The 10,741-nt window shown below is 46.3% G+C and overlaps 1 pseudogene; it reads right to left on the minus strand.

Annotated features, from left to right (window-relative positions):
• Positions 1 to 487: 487 nt before the first annotated feature.
• Positions 488 to 1,842, minus strand: LOC147731179 (uncharacterized; annotated as a pseudogene).
• Positions 1,843 to 10,741: the final 8,899 nt, after the last annotated feature.

The following is a 10,741-nucleotide window of genomic DNA, read 5'->3' on the forward strand; positions in this document are numbered from 1 at the left end:
AGACGGATGCCCAGAGACCGTAGTTATGAAACGACAGGTCTCATCACCTTGGTGAAGCACCAAGGAGCGGAAGAAAGACCGAAAGGAAGCGAACAAAACCGGTAGGTGACACCGAGCCACTGAAATTGTAGATACTTTGTGTGAGCTTCGTGAATGGGAATCGAGAGATAGGCATCTTGAATATCCAATCTGACCATCCAGTCGGATGGGCGCAAAGTGTCCCTGCGATGGATGATGGTCTCCATCTTGAAGTGGCGATAAACCACAAATTGATTGAACCACTTGAGATTGATCACCGGACGTACTTTTTTGTTCTTTTTTCAGACCAAAAAGAGAGAGCTTAGAAACCCGGAGGGATCAAAGGGAGCTATGAGGATAGCTCGCTTGGTAAGAAGATTTTTAACTTTCTGTGAGATGAGCTGAGCCACGTCTGCGGAAAAAAACAGAGGCGGAGAAAAAATATCCTGGAAAGGAGGAGCGTAGAACTCTATGAGATAACCTTGGACAGAATTGAGGACCCAAGGGTCCGCTGTGAAGAAACAGAGACAGACGTCCTCCGATAGGAGGAGAGGGGCTTACCTTGGTTATTGGCTTGGCTGTTGTTGGAACGGAAGCCTTTTTGTCCGCGGCCACGGAAGCCATGGCCTCGTTGGGGATAGAATTGTGGCTTGTAGTCTTGATAGCCAGAGTTGGATGCACCTCTGGAACCTTGGTTTTGGGAACCGCGGCCGGAAGAGCGGTTCCTGCCTCTGCCGGCCCTGCAAAAAACCCGAGGATTGAAGACTTTCTTGATGGAGAATTGTGCTTTGTCCAATGAAGTAAAGGTAGATACATAACGGCTGAGGTCCTTGACAAGGGAATTGCCAAAAAGGAGTCCTTCTGCCTTGACACCAGGATCCTGAGAAGCCAGGTTCGCTAATTTTGGATCTAGTTTAATTAATAGGCCCTTGCGGCGTTCATGGATAATAGCAGCGTTGGCATTGCCCAAAAGACAAAAGGATCTTTGGATCCAAAGAGAAATTTCCTCAGGGTTGAGGTCAGACCCATCTAGGCGGGCAGTCTCCGCCATATCCAGCACTCGGGCCAAAGGACCAACAACATCTAGCAATTTTTCCTGACAAGTGGACCAAGCTCTCCCATGCCCTTGCGAGGGTCCTTGCCAAATTTCGAAAAGAAAGTAAGGAGAGGTTGATCAATGGAAGGAGTAACAGTGATATGAGAGGGTAGAGAAGGTTTAGGACATTCAGACTTAAGTTTGGCTCTGACAGGCTTATCCAGAGGAAGACGTAATTTGGAGGAGATATAATCACCCACGTGGGGAATGGGGAACCATTCTGTGGAATTAGGGTGTCGAATAGAGGTAGGGTCAAACATAGGATTGCCCTCCGAATCAAGCACAGGTTGGGACGCAAAAGCGTCAAGTCTAGGCTTCTTGGGAGAAGGACGATCATTAGTCTGAAAGAGGTCTGCCAGGTCGTCGGTGTCACCCATATCATCATCATCATCATCCGTATCGGGGATGGAGTCAATGACCAGCTTCTTAGGAACCTCCATATTTTTGCTCTTCGCTTTACTTTTGCCCACAATCTTAAACCCCTCCGTGGTAGGAGGCCTGGGAGGGACCACGCCCTCAGTCTGGCGCGAGGAAGACTCGCGAGTCAGCAGTGACACATTTTTGGAAACATTAGTGGAAGGAACCAGTTTACGCTTTCTGCTTTCCCCCGCAGAATGGGCCAAAGCTTTGGTCATAAGACTCAGGAGAGAGTTCTCCATGTGTTTAGAAACACGAGTCATAGAAGCTTCCACAGCTGTCTCCACAGAGGAATTAATAAAGTGGCTAAGGTCATGTTTAAAAGTCTCACTTTCTTCATTATCCAGCTCAGGAGAGCTTGAAACCTCCATAATATGACCAAAAGGCAGTGAGGAAAGGGTTAAACAAAAGGAAAGGCAAAGGGGGTGTGAGCGAGAGGGAAAACACTCCCCCGGGGGCGGGACCGTGAGGAAACGAAGTCTGAAACACGGAGAGCCTCACAGAAACGTTCGTGGAGGAATGCGATTAGGCGAAGATGCAGGGAGAGGAAAGCGCGATGCGGGAAAAACCAACAGCAGAGGCGCGCGAGGGGGGGAAAAAAGGTCTAGACCAAGGGACCGGACAGAAATAGAAGACAAGCGCGAGCAGCGCTCGAAGGCACAACAGATATACGAGCGCAAGAAGCGCTCGAGAGCACAATAAATTAACGAGCGCAAGCAGTGCTCGAGGGCACAAATTAATAGCAAAACCAGTAAATACAATGCAAAAACAGCAGAGAACAAGTAAATATGACTTATCTGACTGCGTAGCAGCAAGAAAAGAGGACTACTCATGGTCGGTTCGGGCCATATATACTATCTATGTTGTGATTGGTTTATTGTTTGTTTTACCCAATCCCATTGGCCAGTAGTTTTCCTGCTGTGCCTTCTGGGTATTGTAGTTACTTGCTTATCTTGCTGCTATTGAAAATAAAGCAAGAAAAGAAGGCATAATAGGAGCCTCCATTCTTGACATAAAATTGCCATTGAATGACGCTAATGTAGGAGAAACAGGTATAAATGTGATTTGCTTACAAATTTGTCAAACTTTTTTAGCCCCTGAAAATGTATTTACATACATTCAAGATATATGTATTAATACTTGTTTAAAGTGTTTTATGGTTTATCACAAACTGAATAATACTATTTGAAAATATTATTCGACCGATTGAATGTTTTAAATAATGTTTTCGAATTATGACTAATGTTAAACTTGTCTCCTTAATCAATTACCATCCTTGCCTTTTATCATATTTTAAACTTTGTGCTGTCAGTTATCTCAACCCTATATAAATTAACTTCCCAGAGACAAAAATGTACATCGGCAATATCCTCTACCTTTTAATTACATGGGATTATTTTTGATATATAAGGCAAGTGAACTAAGGCAACCTCTACATATATGAACTCCGCTCTCAACTTCAAAAAGAGAAAGGCGTGGACTCCGATATTGTGGAAAATCAAAAATCTTCTATTTAGTCATGATACGAGGCAAAAAAATTTGCAACAAAGCCAAACATCTATTGTGTTTGGTTATAGTCGTTTTACAGACGCACAAAACTTGGAAAAATGTATTCTTTGCATTGAATAATTTTAAAACGCGGAAACAGCCCCTCTACGGCCTGTAGATGATATTCTTATTTTTGTTTTACATAGAGTTGTAGTACTGGACCACATAGATATTCGTATAAGTAACTGACCTATTCAACTAACACAGCCAGCACCGTATGTGAGAAATTTGAATATCCTATTAGCAATTTTCCCAGTAATATATTATCTGTACATTTTACCATCAAGACACGGGTAGTGTACATTGGAACTGTATACTGTGCTGCCTCGTACTGGTCCGCTTACATTTTGAATCCCCAAGCCCTTTCATTCTGTAATCAGGTCTCGAACAGGACATGTTCTTCTGCATACAGCACCCATATTTTAGCTGCTTCGGCTTCAATAAAACTCTTCAATGTCCAACAGATCATTGGAGCTATTGTGTGATGTTTCAAAAATCTTATTAGAGGGATTTAGCAAACGTTTGGTGAGGGGGAGTTCCACTGTCAACTTTCATTGGTTATTTTTTTATTCATACTGGAGAACTTGGGGGAGCTGTCCAAATGACAGCAAGGCCGGGGCCCAAAAGGGGAAGATTGGCTGACCGGGTCACTCTTGCAAAGTACAGCAGCCCTGCAGTGGTGGCCAGCACGGATCTGGGGTGGGAGGGGGTGAGAGGGTAAGGGGGTAAGGAGGTATAATTGTAAAAAAAAGGAAAAATTAACTTATCTCCTTGCCACTATGTTCCACATCGTCTCTCCTCCGAGGAACAAGAAGCAGCCAGGCTCCCCTATGCCAATCACAGAGCTGCAATGCAGCGCTCTGATTAGTCTGAGTGCTGTGGTTAAGTGCTCAGATGGGGACTGGGGGCTTGGGCATGTTCTTCATGCAGGCTGTAATGTAGTCTGGAGGACATGCTAAAAGTGCACATGAATGGTCGACCAAGAGGGTCAGTCAAAGGATCATGCGCACCTTGCATGCCCATCTCTCCTCCCTAGCTCTGTCATCAGAGGAGCCCCACCCTCATGCTGCTGCAACAGGGATGAATACAATGATACCATTGCATTATTATCATTTTATTTTCCTTTCTTTTCTTTTACTGCTGCACAGATCAACACTCCTCTGTCTTAGCAGAGGAGCTGCCACTGGAGCCCTGCCCATCAAAGGTGCTGCAAGGCGGCGGGTGGGTCTCTCTTTCCCGCTCGCCTCCTCGGACAGGACACCACTGTAGGATCCTTCACAATGCCACAATGATTTATGTTTTTTCTGTTTTTGTCTTTTTCTGCCATTGTACTTACTTACCTCTTCGCCGGCATGCTCCGCTCCTCTGCCTCAGCTCTACTGAACTAGGTGGCCGCTCTGTGGCTGTATCTGGGAGGGGGACAGGGGGCCTTGTGTTTTTTGGGATAATATTTGGGCAGTGTTGTATGGCAATTGGATGAGCAACAATAAATGTGTTTATTTCGGATTAAACACATTCATAAAATATCAGTAAATAAAAACAGTAAGAGTAGATTGTGCAAAACATAAACAAGGGAGTCCTGAGGGATTTGCAAAGTTTAGATGATGTGAGTGGGCTATGTTTACAGTGGCAAAGAAAAAGATAGTGATTAAACAGACTGTCAGGGCAAACGTAAACCACTAGTTCGTAGTGTCATTACTAATGGCAACAATTATTCAAAGCAGCAGATAAGACATTGTTAGTAGACAATTAGATGGATTGCCAGTACAAAAAAAAAACAGTCCCCAGTGTAAAAGCAACCTGTGCTTCATTGTACCCCACAGTGTAATCTCAGTCATCATGATCATAATTTACAACAAACCTAAAGTGTTAAACATTGTGCTACATGCAAATGAGGCAGTTCTATATCTGCAGAGGTTTAGTCCGAGAGTCTCAGGTAGGCAAGTATCAAGGAATGCAGAAGTCGCCAGAATGAGGATAGCAATACTGAGCAGTGGCGGATCACATAGAGCGTGCTGCGGGGTGGTGAGGCGGGGCGGGGAAGGGCAGGGTGGGGGGTAGTAAACTCGGACATACGACATAACAGAGGAATGTAATAATTACTTTGCTCTGTTCCATTGTATGTCCGAGTTTACTACCCCCACTCTGCCCCTCCCCCGAACCACCGCTCTATAGCACACCTAATGAGTGAAGTAGTGTGGCTCACCGGTTAGAGGCGGCAGACCCGAGAGCAGAGGACGCCCGGGACCAGGGTTCGATTCCCGGCGCGGCAGGTTTCTGGACCAGGGTCAACGGACTCGATAATTCTCTCGCCTCGGTGCCCACTCTGATCAGCGATCACACTCGGCAACTCTGGGCATTAGCTTGCCTCATCTTCACTAACGGCCCCACCAGACCGCCGGGGATGCCTGGTCTCACCCTGAAGATACCCATTAAGGGACCATCTCTCAGGGAAGCCAGGAAGGGTTTCGCAGCGGTCGAAGCGCCTTGGGACCCTACGGGTATGTAGTGCGCTATATAAAATGCCTATACATTTACATTTACATGCGAGCCGCCACTGACACTGAGTAAAAACTCTGGTTCATGTGCATTTTGAACAGGGCAATACATAACTGACCATTACTTACAATTTCAAGGATTTATGCCTAATATACCACATCCATCATAGAAACTTTGCAACTGCACTTGCATAGTAAGGCCGCAAATCCAACTGTACAAATCTCAGGGCCTTTGTGCAGCTTCTAGTACTTAGAATGCGGCAGACTGGCCTAATTCAAGTCTGTCTTTGGTGTGAAAATGCTGTGCGAAAAAAAATAACATGTGCTATGTCTTCTTTATGGCTTTTATAACTCGGGCAAATCAGTGGGAATCCCATTTGTGAGAACCAGTTTACAGTAAATGACCTGAGTGGAATGGAGCCTAGCGTAAACTGGACATATAATTTCTTTTCAAAAGGGTTGGCGATAACCTCCTGGTATTTTTCATTTAGAGGGCTCGTCGTGAACCATACAAAATTCATGGAAAGGGTCCATCTGTGGGTGTGTTCAGACTCTTTTTGAACCACCCGGTGCCAATATAGTTTTTTGATTTCCTCTTAATTTGGGATCGGCTCTGTTTGGGGAGTTTTCCAGAGCCTTGCTCCTCTGGAGCCGCACAGTCAGAGATTCTTTGTTATCCGTACACCACTCAATCATGTGGAATCTGTCTAATCTGATTACATTGCTTACGGCCTCAGCAAGCTAAGGCCTAGATGCATCAAGCTCAAAACCGCTCGCAAAGGGGCAGATTCTCAGGGCCATATGCATCAACACATTTTCCCATAGACACAGAATGGGCAAAACCCTTTGATGCATCTGACCCTGCGAATCTGCCCCTTTGCGACCGTTATTTTAGCATTTGGGATGCATCATCCCAAATCCCTTCATTTTGCTAACTCTCCCCAACAGACTAGCAAATTTAGATGAGGTTTTATCACTGGTTATCTTAATTTCCTTCAGGTTGTGTGTTACTTTGCTTGTAGAAACAGTTTCCCCAACCAATTGTAGGACCACAAATTGATTACTGCAGGGAACTGTGGACTCCAGAGTAGTATCCTGTGGGTTAGCCCAAAGAGAAGGGTCCTCCGAAAGAACCGTTGGACCTGGCTTATTCATTACAAGGGTCTTATACATGGGGTTGCCAGCTTCTTTCCTATTAAACATGCTTGATACTGTTTGCAACGCCCTCTTCTGATTTTTAGCTATGCCCTTTTTGGCTGTGTCTTGGGGGCTTTTATTCCCAATTATTGATTCAACCTCCTAGATCAGTTGGTCGATTTCCTTTAGGGTAGAGTTACTTGCTTTCTACAGTACTTTTGCTGTGAGTAATCATTCCCTGGGAAGGTTTAGTAGCTTTCTTTTCCCCCATTTGTTTCTTTGAACTCTCTAGGCACAGTGCATACCTGCAGTTGGTGCGAAGTGAATGCTTAGTTTAGAACCAGTGGAAACTGATTCCAGTAACTCACATGAGTAACACACCAAGTATCACATGTACACAAGTCCAGATGGGGGCTGCTTTGCAAGTTTAACTCAGTCTACTTGGAGTTCCCACCCCACTAGATTGGGAGAACAGCCTGAGCACTTCTGTATGGGAAGCCTTCTCATCACTCTTCATTTGACTGTGGGGCTCAAGGTTGCTGGAGCTGCTGGTGGGGACTCAAAGTCCCAGGAATCACTCACTCAAAGGAGTAGCTGCCACATCCTGCATTTTCCGTAGCATCAGTGCGCTGTATAGCTCCTTACTATCTCCGGTGGAACGGGACTCTTCATTTGACTCTGGGCCTCAAGGTTGCTGGAGCTGCTGGTGGGGACTCAAAGTCCCAGGAATCACTCACTCCAAAGAGGAGGGGTTGCATATTATATTTCCTACTGCTGCTGTGTGCTATATAGTGCCTTGATATCTCCGCAGTGCAGGGCTTTCCATTCGACTGTCGGCTTTGAGGTTGCTTGAGCCGCTGGCGGAGAAACACTCACTCTGCACCCTACATTTCCCGCTGTGCTCTATATAGTGTCTTACTATCTCCCATGGTGGGGGATATGCGGGCCTGTACTACACCCTTAGTACCAGGAAGAGCCAGGGTAGGACCACACATTTGCCTTTGTAGCCAGGACTGTATTGCTATATTGGTAGGACTCAACCCGCTCAACAGAGGGACTTGTTGTAAGCATTTGCTCTGCCCTCCTCTTGTGATTCAAACTGATTTGGTCTGTGGTGTTACATGGCCTAACGGGCACCTGAGTGGAGGATTGTATATTTTGCTGTTGCTTGTGCAAACTATTTATAATTGCATGAGCAGCTGTGGGAACCGTACCGTTAACTTACAGTTCAAGGTTTTCTGAATTTTGTGTCGATGGGACATGTGAGGCAAGGGTTCAAGTCCCAGCATTGGTGACAAAGTTATCCTTTACAGTCAACACTCTTTAGCAGTTGTGTGCTTTATTTGAGATTGGTAGCGACTAGGCAGTATACCCTGGAGGCACTGGTCCTTTATTTACCCACTCATTGAGTTTGGAATTGTGGTCTAGTTCTGGCGGGTGCATGGGGACCCCCCTAATTTTGACACTGCTGGTTTTGTAGACTCAGGTTGATGGTTGTGGTTTGTTGTTACCCCTTCTTTGAATGTTGGAGCAATTTGCTGTGTGCAACTACGAACCTGAATCGGCAAGGGTCTGTGTAGTGTGGTGTTGAGGTACCTTAGTTGACTTGTCGGATATAGGGCTTTTCGTAGTACTTTGGTTGCATGCTTTTGTGGTTAGCCTTTGCTTCAATGCCTGGTGGTGAAAAGAGAGGTTCCATGGGCCCACGGGCTGAGGTTGATATGGAGGTGTTAATTCATAGGATTGATGCAATGGATACGATTCTGGCCCTGTTGTGACTGCAGGTGACTAGGGCTAGCCTAGTGAACAGTTGGCACCCGCCGCTGAAAGGTCTTTGGGGCATATGTAGGTAATTCACTTTTTGCGATTCTCAAATAGCGATTTTTAAGGAATCGGTATTTGAGAATTGCAAAATGGAATGTAGGTAATAATTCGCATTTTTTTGTGAATCTCTAAAATTCCTAAATTGCGATTAGCAAATTGAAGAAGGAGTGTCCCATTGATTCCTATGGGCCAAGAGGCCCATAGGAATGAATGGGGATACACTCTCAAATTGCGATTTTCTTTGAGAAAATCGCAATTTGAGATTCGCAAATCCAAGGGTGCCAAGGTGTCCAAAGGAGACCTGTTGCACCCCTGGAATGTGCCTGTAAGTACATGTGGCGCACATACATGCCCTAAGGGCATGTCTGTGTGCCTCATGGCACTTTGAATAAAAAAAATGCATTATGACAGGAATTTGCTTAATACCATCTACTTGGAGTAGGTGGTATTTTGCGATTCCTTAAGCCCAAATCGCTATTTTAAAGGCACCCGTGCACAGCATTTAAGGCATCGCAAAATTGTGATTTCTTAAATGCTTGAGCAAAATAAGGAATCGCTATTCCTTATTTTGCTATGTGGCACCTACATACCAAATCGCCGTTTGCGATTCGCAAACGCCTACCTACATATGCCCCTAAGAGACCAGGGGTGGCTCCTAGGGCAGCATTTACCTTGGATAAGAAGCGAGCCAGGGAACCCGGAAGAGGTTGGTTGTGGGTGCTGAGGTCGCTCTGCAGACCTATCTAGCAAGGAACACTGGTGATATTGTATCACAGGATAGTGTCTCCACTGCAGTTGTGCCTGCAGCAAGTGGTGGTATTGTTCAGAACAGTAATAGTTGCATGGCATTTGGGGTTACTCTGCCTGGCAGCTCTGGCCAGCCTGACTTGGTGGCTAACTTAGCCGATATGTTGCCATGGCTTTCTAAGGTGGAATGCTGTTAAGTTCCCCAATAAGGGCCACGATAACCTGTGTGGCAGATGGTGATAATGTGGAGAGGGCCAGAAGGTTGGGTGCTCACCTGGATGGTGTAGTGTGTCAGGGGTGCAGGTGGGTGGCGCACCCGTAGCAGGGGTCATTTGGTGCCGTAACTTAACCTGGTGGTGCATGGGACTACAGCTCTGTCAGTGGGCCAGGGATTGCAAGTGGGTGGTGCAACCATGGCAAGGGTCAGTGGTGCTCCGCAACCTAACCCTCTGATACAGGGGACTTCCACTCCGACTACTCTGCAAATAGTAGCACTGCTTCCGCAGGCCCAGTGATGGTATGTGCCGCACTCTCCACTCATTAAACCACAGTAACGGGTACGGGAACATTATTGGCGGGTATTGGTTTGGGGGATGTTTCTGTCTGAGCATGATCAGTTGGACAGTCATGTGCCAATGGACATAAAAAAATTGGATGGGAAGTTACTTGGACATGAGCGAGCTGATTATGGATAGACCCGAAAGGGAAGATGGCAAGCGGTGCAAGGAGTACTCCCACACTGCGGCCATTTATGTGAAGACTTAGCTTGATGCTACTCACAGTCAGTCCTTTTGGGTGGGCTCAGGCTGAGTGGCAGCCTGGCAAGGGGGGGGGGGGGGGGGGGGGGAAGGGTCATATTGAGACTTTAACAAATGATCCTGTACCCAGCCCCCTGGGATTTGCAAGTTCAAGCATTGCTGCTCATTCTGTGGCCTGCCATCTCACCCAGAATCCAAGTGCTTCGGACAGTCCAAGGACAGAGGTGCCAAAAATAAATTTTTGGCACCTCCTTTTGACTAAAGCCTCCTCCCCAGTTAACTGGCAGGCCATGGTCCCATGGTTTAATATGTACAATAATCCGACGGCAGCTCAGGCATTGTATGAAGGTTTCAAAGAGGGCTTTAGAACCGCAGCAGCGGGGTGTGTTTGTGTCTCAAAAATCAGCAGTCACTCAGATCTAATCATTGAGTTGCCAGGGCTAAGATCCCCAAAGAGATGAGTCTGGGGAGGGTGACAACTCCCTTTTGGCCAGTCCCGCTCAAGAACTTTGTCTGCTCTCCCCTCGGGGTAGTCCCCAAAAATGAGTGCTGTGAATACAGATTAATACACAATGTATCAGCACCTAGGGGTCAGTCAGTGAATGAAGCTATTGACGGGGCATTATGCATGGTCAAGTATGTGTCTTTGGATGAGGAGATTTAGATGCTTCAGGAGCTGGGGCCAGGAACTCTCACAG

The sequence above is a fragment of the Lissotriton vulgaris genome, chromosome 2_1, assembly GCF_964263255.1.
Source record: "Lissotriton vulgaris chromosome 2_1, aLisVul1.2, whole genome shotgun sequence".
NCBI classification, from domain to species: domain Eukaryota; kingdom Metazoa; phylum Chordata; class Amphibia; order Caudata; family Salamandridae; genus Lissotriton; species Lissotriton vulgaris.